The 12,055-nt window shown below is 41.9% G+C and overlaps 1 protein-coding gene and 4 pseudogenes across 5 annotated transcripts in view; 2 read left to right on the forward strand and 3 right to left on the reverse strand.

The window, feature by feature from the left end:
- Positions 1–12,055, reverse strand: part of GABPB1 (GA binding protein transcription factor subunit beta 1) — a 208,072-nt gene that overhangs the window by 23,226 nt on the left and 172,791 nt on the right. The window lies entirely within an intron of this gene.
- On the reverse strand, positions 2,945–3,062 carry LOC134938943 (5S ribosomal RNA; annotated as a pseudogene).
- LOC134937138 (5S ribosomal RNA) lies at positions 3,212–3,329 on the reverse strand (annotated as a pseudogene).
- On the forward strand, positions 4,953–5,070 carry LOC134937139 (5S ribosomal RNA; annotated as a pseudogene).
- LOC134938956 (5S ribosomal RNA) lies at positions 5,220–5,337 on the forward strand (annotated as a pseudogene).

The following is a 12,055-nucleotide window of genomic DNA, read 5'->3' on the forward strand; positions in this document are numbered from 1 at the left end:
TTTATTACATCATTTATACATTGTATTTTCCTTTCCAAATAACTGAAATTGCCACGCAGCTGGTACCATGTACAGTATGGATACACAGATTTTCTGTTTTGTTTATGTGAAAGAAAGCAACAATATACTATTTTCAAATTAATACCTTTTCCCCATTGCAACAATATCATTAAAGGAAAACTATAACTATGCAGTCTGACAATTGTAAACTATTTAACAACTGTGGGTCAGTTTAAATACTGTAGATTAACTTATCCACCTTTCATACTGCTACTACTCAGTCACAAGTGTTTGTTAGGAAGTAAGAACACTCACAAACAGAACTCTGGGATGTTCTTATATACAAAGAAATATTAAGTATTGTAAAATTTATGTTGTATACAAATATCTGATATATACAGGCAGAGCCGGATTAAGGCTTCAGGGGGGCCCGGGGTACTTAAAACAAGGGGGCCCTAAGGTCTAAAATTAAAATCTGTATATATATATATATATATATATATATATGTAAATGACACACACTGTAAAATTTGAACTAGGGGAGTATCGGGTAGCTTGGATATATTATATTCTGCGTATTATACATATATATATATATATATACATACAAACTGTTCACCTGGCACTCAATACTGTATACAGGTATTTTCTTGCTGCGGTGCCCTCCGTGGGTAGACGGCCCTATCCTTAATAGAACACAAATCCGGCGGCACTCAAGCAGACTATTACAACCAGTTATGCAAAAGGTATCTGTTTAATGCATCCTACGGCATTTCGGGGTAACACCCCGTCGTCAGGGACAAAGCGTTTTACAAGCAGCAATTAATTCATCCTACGGCGTTTCGGGGTAACACCCCGTCGTCAGGGACAAAGCGTTTACAAGCAGCAAATAATTGCTGCTTGTAAAACGCTTTGTCCCTGACGACGGGGTGTTACCCCGAAATGCCGTAGGATGCATTAAACAGATACCTTTTGCATAACTGGTTGTAATAGTCTGCTTGAGTCCCGCCGGATTTGTGTTCTATATATATATATATATATATATATATATATATATATATATATATATATAGGTTGAGTATCCCTTATCCAAAATGCTTGGGACCAGAGGTATTTTGGATATCGGATTTTTCCGTATTTTGGAATAATTGCATACCATAATGAGATATCATGGTGATGGGACCTAAATCTAAGCACAGAATGCATTTATGTTTTATATGCACCTTATACACACAGCCTGTAGGTAATTTTAGCCAATATTTTTTATAACTTTGTGCATTAAACAAAGTGTGTCTACATTCACACAATTCATTTATGTTTCATATACACCTTATATACACAGTCTGAAGGTCATTTAATACAATATTTTTAATAACTGTGTGTATTAAACAAAGTTTGTGTACATTGAGCCATCAGAAAACAAAAGTTTCACTATCTCACTCTCGCTCAAAAAAGTCCGTATTTCGGAATATTCCGTATTTCGGATATTTGGATATGGGATACTCAACCTGTATAATATATATATATATATACCAATCACAATGCAAGGAGGCACTCCTGGACTTCCAAATGGGTGAACAAATGCGGTGATTTAATTCAACGTTTCGGGGAACTGCCCCCCGTCATCAGGACACACACACATCAAACAGTGTACAAACTACAGTGCTTAAATACATACTTACAGGTCTCCAGCCTCCCAGCGCGTGTGCCCGGTGTCTGCACCTCACTTCCGGTCACGAGTGTGACGTCGTCCAGGAAGTGGCGTCAGCCGGCGCTACACACACCAGGGCCAGTCAGGTTGTCATGGTGATCCAGCCGACGCTGCTGCCTCACCCTATGCACGGAACTCAGTTCCCAGCCAGCACTTACGGCACGCACATTCCCCTTCCGGTCCCGAGCATAGCTCCGCCCCAGAAGTGACGCATGCCGGGCACCTCCCCCTGGGTCTGTCCCCGTTGTCATAGTGATCACCCAGCTGTCTCCGCTGTCTCCATCTGGCCTGATCATACATCTTATACATCATCAAAACAATACAAATTATATTACAGTGCAAGTATCAGTTATTAATGAACCAATCCATATTACTGAAACACATATGTGAATATAATAAATTTAAGATCATACCATAATCAGATATGAATAGATGGCTCCAAACATTTCAGTCGCCATCTAGTGACTATAATTAAAATATTACATCCTAATATTTAAAAAAAGGTGCTGCATTAAAAACCAATCTTATTAATCTTCTTAATACTCTTATACAGTGAATATTCGTGTGTGAAATCATCATCATATACAAATCTGTCAGACTTATTTAGAATATATTCTCTCAATCTAATCTAGGTCATACCTCGTTAGACCATATCTCTCAACTATATGGAATCTATGTAACTAAACGAGTCAAGTTGAATCTATGAGACATTCAACTTGACTCGTTTAGTTACATAGATTCCATTTAGTTGAGAGATATGGTCTAACGAGGTATGACCTAGATTAGATTGAGAGACTATATTCTAAATAAGTCTGACAGATTTGTATATGATTGAAAAGAAGAGAAAAGACAAAAAACCCTTGTTTGGGAGCACTCGTTTGTAATAATTTGTATAAATAAAATGAATAGTATGTGTGATAAAACTTAACCTTTAATTGTTTCTTAAATAAAAAGAGATTAATGTGGAATGATTATGAGACTCGTGTCTTGATGTTTGCAAAGGAACTTGTTTAACCTTTTTAGCAAATGAGGTACAAGTTATTGAGAAAAGGTGAAAATATCAGAAGCAATGTGTTTGGTAAGTATCCTTGTGTTCTGATGAAGTAAATATATCCAGAACAATCACTGTGCATGCCTTGAGATAAAGGTATCAATAGAAACATAGTATGGTAGCAAGATTGAATAAACTGAATTTTTTAAAGATAGATAGAAAGATGGAATTGTAGAGAAAGGGGCCCACTGCACCTGGTATTCTCAGGAGGTTTCCCATCCTGATACTGACCAGGCCATACCTGCTTAGCTTCCGAGATCGGACAAGATCGGGCGCATTCAGGGTAGTATGGCCGTGGGCCTATTGTGAGAAATGTGGGGGGAGAAAATTGAAAGGGAAAAAGTTCACTCCTAATGTCCGTACTGTGCATAAGACAACCATGTGTAGTCCGGGAGTGTTTTTCCAAAAGCAGAAAATAGGGAATAGAAAGCGTTGGAGAATTAAAAAGGGGCCCACCGCACCTGGTATTCTCAGGAGGTTCTCCTTCCTAGTACTGACCAGGCCATGCCTGCTTAGCTTCCGAGATTGGACAAGATCGGGCGTATTCAGGGTAGTATGGCCGTGGGCCAGTATGGAGAAAATATATATGGAAGAGAAGAGTACACCGCTTACTGTACTTAACACTCAACCAGGGCCACTAATGGTCTCAAATGGTAACTCCGGACAAGGTGTGTCAAGATGGTTCTGAGTGTCAAGATTTGGTAAAAATATGGTGTGGTAGGTAAAGTATGGTAGATAGTGAAGCAGATGTGAATTATTCTATGATTAGAGCCAGAAATGCTAATAAGGAGCTCAATGCTGTTTCACAACTGGTACTCTTCACCTTATATTCAGAGTGGGAACAGTTGATACCAAGTGTAAATTATTCATTAATGAATACCAGGGAAAGCAAAAATTATAATATAAATGCTACCATAGATACATATATATGTGTTGAAATCATAAATTGCTACCTTAAATACATACATAGGTTGAAATCATAAATTGCTACCTTAAATACATACATAGGTTGAGATAGCAACAGATAAAATTTATATATGTTTACCATGAATACACTTGTGTGTATAAATTACGGTTAGATATCTGTAGCTAATAGAACAACCTTGAGGGCATGGGCGGGTATTTAGAACATAATTGTACAGATTGTTAAATGCAAATAGAACATTGTTCAAAATCACTGTTCAAAGCAGAGAGTGTAGTGATAGATTTAGTATCTATTGTCACTACTATTGTATTTCTGGACAAAATAGCAGTAAGCAGATGGTATTAAGTAGTGGACTCCCTGGACGACACTCGCCGCACACCTTGCGGCTGCGGTAAACTGACACTAGATCACCATGGTTTAAATGCACAGCAGGAGTCAATATTTGACGTTTAAAGTCCGCTGCTTAAACACCTACTGTATACTGGCTTAATTGACACTAGATCGCCAGAGTTTAAATATGCAGCAGGAATTAATAGTGCTCAATGCCATTTAAGTCCACTACTTAATACCATCTGCTTACTGCTATTTTGTCCAGAAATACAATAGTAGTGACAATAGATACTAAATCTATCACTACACTCTCTGCTTTGAACAGTGATTTTGAACAATGTTCTATTTGCATTTAACAATCTGTACAATTATGTTCTAAATACCCGCCCATGCCCTCAAGGTTGTTCTATTAGCTACAGATATCTAACCGTAATTTATACACACAAGTGTATTCATGGTAAACATATATAAATTTTATCTGTTGCTATCTCAACCTATGTATGTATTTAAGGTAGCAATTTATGATTTCAACCTATGTATGTATTTAAGGTAGCAATTTATGATTTCAACACATATATATGTATCTATGGTAGCATTTATATTATAATTTTTGCTTTCCCTGGTATTCATTAATGAATAATTTACACTTGGTATCAACTGTTCCCACTCTGAATATAAGGTGAAGAGTACCAGTTGTGAAACAGCATTGAGCTCCTTATTAGCATTTCTGGCTCTAATCATAGAATAATTCACATCTGCTTCACTATCTACCATACTTTACCTACCACACCATATTTTTACCAAATCTTGACACTCAGAACCATCTTGACACACCTTGTCCGGAGTTACCATTTGAGACCATTAGTGGCCCTGGTTGAGTGTTAAGTACAGTAAGCGGTGTACTCTTCTCTTCCATATATATTTTCTCCATACTGGCCCACGGCCATACTACCCTGAATACGCCCGATCTTGTCCAATCTCGGAAGCTAAGCAGGCATGGCCTGGTCAGTACTAGGAAGGAGAACCTCCTGAGAATACCAGGTGCGGTGGGCCCCTTTTTAATTCTCCAACGCTTTCTATTCCCTATTTTCTGCTTTTGGAAAAACACTCCCGGACTACACATGGTTGTCTTATGCACAGTACGGACATTAGGAGTGAACTTTTTCCCTTTCAATTTTCTCCCCCCACATTTCTCACAATAGGCCCACGGCCATACTACCCTGAATGCGCCCGATCTTGTCCGATCTCGGAAGCTAAGCAGGTATGGCCTGGTCAGTATCAGGATGGGAAACCTCCTGAGAATACCAGGTGCAGTGGGCCCCTTTCTCTACAATTCCATCTTTCTATCTATCTTTAAAAAATTCAGTTTATTCAATCTTGCTACCATACTATGTTTCTATTGATACCTTTATCTCAAGGCATGCACAGTGATTGTTCTGGATATATTTACTTCATCAGAACACAAGGACACTTACCAAACACATTGCTTCTGATATTTTCACCTTTTCTCAATAACTTGTACCTCATTTGCTAAAAAGGTTAAACAAGTTCCTTTGCGAACATCAAGACACGAGTCTCATAATCATTCCACATTAATCTCTTTTTATTTAAGAAACAATTAAAGGTTAAGTTTTATCACACATACCATTCATTTTATTTATACAAATTATTACAAACGAGTGCTCCCAAACAAGGTTTTTTTTGTCTTTTCTCTTCTTTTCAATTGTAGTCCAATCTACAAAATTCCTGGGAGCACCGCCAATCAATAGCAGTTTAAAACTTTTTTCTAACTGCACAGACATTGGTTTCTATATGTTTATGTTATCTCTATATTCAGTTTAGATTGTTAAGACTAGTGCGGTTCCATATTGAATTTATTTGCATACAGATTTGTATATGATGATGATTTCACACACGAATATTCACTGTATAAGAGTATTAAGAAGATTAATAAGATTGGTTTTTAATGCAGCACCTTTTTTTAAATATTAGGATGTAATATTTTAATTATAGTCACTAGATGGCGACTGAAATGTTTGGAGCCATCTATTCATATCTGATTATGGTATGATCTTAAATTTATTATATTCACATATGTGTTTCAGTAATATGGATTGGTTCATTAATAACTGATACTTGCACTGTAATATAATTTGTATTGTTTTGATGATGTATAAGATGTATGATCAGGCCAGATGGAGACAGCTGGGTGATCACTATGACAACGGGGACAGACCCAGGGGGAGGTGCCCGGCGTGCGTCACTTCCGGGGCGGAGCTATGCTCGGGACCGGAAGGGGAATGTGCGCGCCGTAAGTGCTGGCTGGGAACTGAGTTCCGTGCATAGGGTGAGGCAGCAGCGTCGGCTGGATCACCATGACAACCCGACTGGCCCTGGTGTGTGTAGCGCCGGCTGACGCCACTTCCTGGACGACGTCACACTCGGGACCGGAAGTGAGGTGCAGAGGCCGGGCACACGCGCTGAGAGGCTGGAGACCTGTAAGTATGTATTTAAGCACTATAGTTTGTACACTGTTTGATGTGTGTGTGTCCTGATGACGGGGGGCAGTTCCCCGAAACGTTGAATTAAATCACCGCATTTGTTCACCCATTTGGAAGTCCAGGAGTGCCTCCTTGCATTGTGATTGGTATCTAGGGATCTGAGTGACCCATAGGAGAGCACCTTGGCCAGGTATTTACAAGCTATCCAGGGAGTGCCGGCTGTCGGAATATGGTATGTATATATATATATATATATATATATATATATACACACACACACACACACACACACACACACACACACACACACACACACACAGATATATGAACATACATACCTATATACATACTGTATATTAACAAACAAATGCATATATGTATATACATACATGTACACATATAGGAACATTGACTTCACATTTTTCTGACATGAAAGAGTTAATGCAGGCTATCTTACTTTTGCACTGAACAGGAGGAGAGCTTGTTCCACTCTCCTCCGTCGGATACAACATCCTCCACCGCCGCCGAGGCTGTGCATGGACGGGATCCCGCCTCCGTCTTCCCCTGCAGCCTGCGCTCCAACCAGTCACGGAGCCGCAGGCTGCAGATTCCCTCATCATTGGACAGCGGAGCCGTCGTTCGGCTCATCTGCCCAGTAAAAGTCTGCAGCGCTGGAGGCGGCTGCTTGACGGCTGTTTGACGGGGCCGGGATGAGCAGGGAGCGCAGATCGGATCAGTGACAGAGATCCGATCTGCGGTGTTCGGCGGCGGGGGGCCCTCTCACAGCGTGGGGCCCAGGGGTACTTATCCCCAGAACCCCCCCCCCCCCTTAATCCGGCTCTGTATACAGGTCATTTAAAGCAAAATGTTTACAGTAGAGAACTCCTTTCAGCTTTGTAAAGAAAACTTTGCCCAATAGAAGTCACAAGGTTGCATAAAATTAGAGATGAGCGGGTTCGGTTTTACTCGGATTTACCCGAATCTCCTTATTGGCTATCGGACGTCACGTGTTTTGGTTAGCCAATAGGAAAAATCCAGAAAATAAGAAATGGCGATAATTCTGGCATAAAGAACCGAGTAAATCCGAACCCGCTCATCTCTACATAAAATAAAAACATTTAGGACATATAGGGGTATATGCAATTGCGGTCGAATTCCCGAAATTGTCGAATTTCGGGAATTTTTCGCCAAAAAAAAAAAAAATCGACAATGCAATTCAGTACTTTCCGACAAAAAAACGGACTTTCAAAATTCGACTTTTTGAAATTCGACTTTTGACAAATTCGACTTTTGTGCAATGATACACATGCTGCAATTCGACCAAAGTCTATTCAATTCAAGTTTGGAAATTCGACAACAGTGCTTTTAGACAGTAAATTCGTCATTTTCAATCCGCCACACTTTGGAGGGTGAAACCAATAAAAAAGATTTAAAACATGTTTTTTTTGGGTGTTTTTTTTTTTGGTAATAGCATATCTATTTATATTAGAAGGGATTAGGTACTTGGTTTGTCTTTTTTGGAGGCACAAGTATTATTTATATATTTTTTAAAATATATATATATATATATATATATATTTTTATAGCTGGAACGGTAAAATCAAGGAAAAAAATGGCGTGGGGTCCCCCCTCCAAAGCATAACCAGCCTCGGGCTCTTCGAGCTGGTCCTGGTTCTAAAAATGCGGGGAAAAATTTGACAGGGGATCCCCCGTGTTTTTAAAACCAGCACCAGGCTCTGCGCCTGATGCTGGTGCAAAAAATACGGGGGACAAAAAGAGTAGGGGTCCCCCGTATTTTATACACCAGCATCGGGCTCCACTAGCTGGACAGATAATGCCACAGCCGGGGGTCACTTTTATACAGCGCCCTGCGGCCGTGGCATTAAATATCCAACTAGTCACCCCTGGCCGGGGTACCCTGGGGGAGTGGGGACCCCTTCAATCAAGGGGTCCCCCACCCCAGCCACCCAAGGGCCAGGGATGAAGCCCGAGGCTGTCCCCCCCCATCCAAGGGCTGCGGATGGGAGGCTGATAGCCTTGAGAAAAATGTCAGAATATTGGTTTTTCCAGTAGTACTACAAGTCCCAGCAAGCCTCCCACGCAAGCTGGTACTTGGAGAACCACAAGTACCAGCATGCGGGAGAAAAACGGGCCCGCTGGTACCTGTAGTACTACTGGAAAAAAATACCCAAATAAAAACAGGACACACACACCGTGACAAGTACAACTTTATTACATACTGCCGACACACACATACTTACCTATGTTGACACGAAGCAGTCGGTCCTCTTCTCCAAGTAGAATCCACGGATACCTGAAAATAAAAGATAATTATACTCACCTTCCAGCGTCCAGAGATACATCCACGTCCAGAAAATAATTCAGGTACTTGGCAAAAAAAAAAAAAACGCAATGACCCGATCCTGCGGACTGAAAGGGGTCCCATATTGACACATGAGACCCCTTTCCCCGAATGTGCCGGGACCCCACGTGACTCCTGTCACTGAGGTCCCTTCAGCCAATCAGGAAGCGCTACTACGTGGCGCTCACCTGATTGGCTGTGCGCTGTCTGTGCTGTGACAGCGCATCGCAAAGCCTCTCCATTATATTCAATGGTGGGAACTTTGCCGTCAGCGGGGGGGTTACCCGCGGTCAGCCGCTGACCGGCGGGTGACCCCACCGCTAACCGCAAGGTTCCCACCATTGAATATAATGGAGAGGCTTTGCGATGCGCTGTCTGAGCTCAGACGCGCAGAGCCAATCAGCAGAGTGCAAGGACGTTGCACTCACTGATTGGCTGAAGAGACCTTTCAGTGACAGCTGTCACGTAGAGGTCTCTGCATTCGGGGGAAAGGGGTCTCATGTGTCAACATGGGACCCCTTTCAGTCCGCTGGCACGGGTTTTTGCGTTTTGTTATTTTGCCAAGTACCTGGATTATACTCTGGACGTGGATTTATCTCTCGACGCTGGAAGGTGAGTATAATTTTTTAACATGTACCCTCGGATCGTCGGAGACTGTGGCAGTCGGCGTGTCAACATAGGTAAGTATGTGTGTGTCGGCAGTATGTAATAAAGTTGTACTTGTCACGGTGTGTGTGTCCTGTTTTTATTTGGGTATTTTTTTTCCAGTAGTACTACAGGTACCAGCGGGCCCGTTTTTCTCCCGCATGCTGGTACTTGTGGTTCTCCAAGTACCAGCTTGCGGGGGAGGCTTGCTGGGACTTGTAGTACTACTGGAAAAAACAATATTCAGACATTTTTCTCAAGGCTATCAGCCTCCCATCCGCAGCCCTTGGATGGGGGGGACAGCCTCGGGCTTCACCCCTGGCCCTTGGGTGGCTGGGGGGGGGGGGACCCCTTGATTGAAGGGGTCCCCACTCCCCCAGGGTACCCCGGCCAGGGGTGACTAGTTGGATATTTAATGCCACGGCCGCAGGGCACTGTATAAAAGTGACCCCCGGCTGTGGCATTATCTGTCCAGCTAGTGGAGCCCGATGCTGGTGTAAAAAATACGGGAAACCCCTACTCGTTTTGTCCCCCGTATTTTTTGCACCAGCATCAGGCGCAGAGCCCGGTGCTGGTTTTAAAAATACGGGGGATCCGCTGTCAATTTTGACCCCGCATTTTTAAAACCAGGACCAGCTCGAAGAGCCCGAGGCTGGTTATGCTTTGGAGGGGGGACCCCACGCCATTTTTTTCCGAATTTTTCCCGTTTTTTTAATTCGCGGAAAAATCCGGCAAATCGTCCGTTTTTCGCCCGCGGGACTGTCGAATCCGTTTTTCATTGAATATGGTGAATTCCGGCAGCCACCTGCCGGAATTCACCTGTCGAATTGTGTCGAATTAAAAAACGGCGATAATTTGCCGCGATTCGCCGTGAATTGCATATACCCCATAGAGTCAGCAATCTTATACAAACAATGTATTTGCTTCCCTCTCTTCCGGTGCAAAATCTACAAGTGTACATATTCTACCGCTCAACAAGTTCTGCACTTTATTTTAACTAAATAACCCAAAAAATAAACATTACTTGTAGCACATGTACAACATGTGAGTTTGGAAAAAGCAGAAGATTATGCGCTTAAATAGCAAGACAAAGAGAACACATACATTTTAGTCAAACACTGGTTGTGATATACTTAAATCAATTTCAGAGTGAAACATGGGTAGTCTTCTTTAAGTATAACTGAAAGCCAACAGTCAATTGGTACTGCAATTATCTGTCACAAAGACAAGCTACTCAACATCACCAGTGTGTTCTTTGATTTCTGTCATTTTCCTAGCATAGTGGAAGACTTTTTGTAGCTATAGACTAAATCTAAAAGGCCCTGCTTTTACGTCATGACTGCCTAGAGCCGGAGATCAGACATATTTCTACTATAATTCAAGCTTTCATCTCTACAATTAATTACTCCATTATTTTCAAAGACAGTCATCCTTATAATGAAGGTACTTTCAATCTCTGAGCATGGAATAACTAAATTATGTGGCATTAAACATATTTGTACAATGATATGTAGCACCAAATACTAAGCAGATTTCAAGTGAATGAAACAAAATAATACAGGTTGAGTATCCCATATCCAAATATTCCGAAATACGGAATATTCCGAAATACGGACTTTTTTGAGTGAGAGTGAGATAGTGAAACCTTTGTTTTTGATGGCTCAATGTACACAAACTTTGTTTAATACACAAAGTTATTAAAAATAATAAGATTTTACTTACCGGTAAATCTATTTCTCGTAGTCCGTAGTGGATGCTGGGGACTCCGTAAGGATCATGGGGATAGACGGGCTCCGCAGGAGACATGGGCACTTTAAGAAAGAATTTAGGTTCTGGTGTGCACTGGCTCCTCCCTCTATGCCCCTCCTCCAGACCTCAGTTAGAGAAACTGTGCCCAGAAGAGCTGACAGTACAAGGAAAGGATTTTGGTAATCCAGGGCAAGATTCATACCAGCCACACCAATCATACCGTATAACATGTGAAAACAACCAGTTAACAGTATGACAAACAACAGAGCATCAGGTCAAACCCTGATGCAACCATCACATAACCCTTATTGAAGCAATAACTATATACAAGCATTGCAGAAGAAGTCCGCACTTGGGACGTGCGCCCAGCATCCACTACGGACTACGAGAAGTAGATTTACCGGTAAGTAAAATCTTATTTTCTCTAACGTCCTAGTGGATGCTGGGGACTCCGTAAGGACCATGGGGATTATACCAAAGCTCCCAAACGGGCGGGAGAGTGCGGATGACTCTGCAGCACCGATTGAGCAAACAAGAGGTCCTCCTCAGCCAGGGTATCAAACTTGTAGAACTTTGCAAAAGTGTTTGAACCTGACCAAGTAGCAGCTCGGCAAAGTTGTAATGCCGAGACCCCTCGGGCAGCCGCCCAAGAAGAGCCCACCTTCCTAGTGGAATGGGCCTTAACTGATTTTGGCAGCGGCAATCCAGCCGCAGAATGAGCCTGCTGAATCGTGTTACAGATCCAGCGAGCAATAGTTTGCTTTGAAGCAGGAGCACCAAG

This window comes from Pseudophryne corroboree, chromosome 6 (assembly GCF_028390025.1).
Source record: "Pseudophryne corroboree isolate aPseCor3 chromosome 6, aPseCor3.hap2, whole genome shotgun sequence".
In the NCBI taxonomy this organism is placed as follows: Eukaryota; Metazoa; Chordata; class Amphibia; order Anura; family Myobatrachidae; genus Pseudophryne; species Pseudophryne corroboree.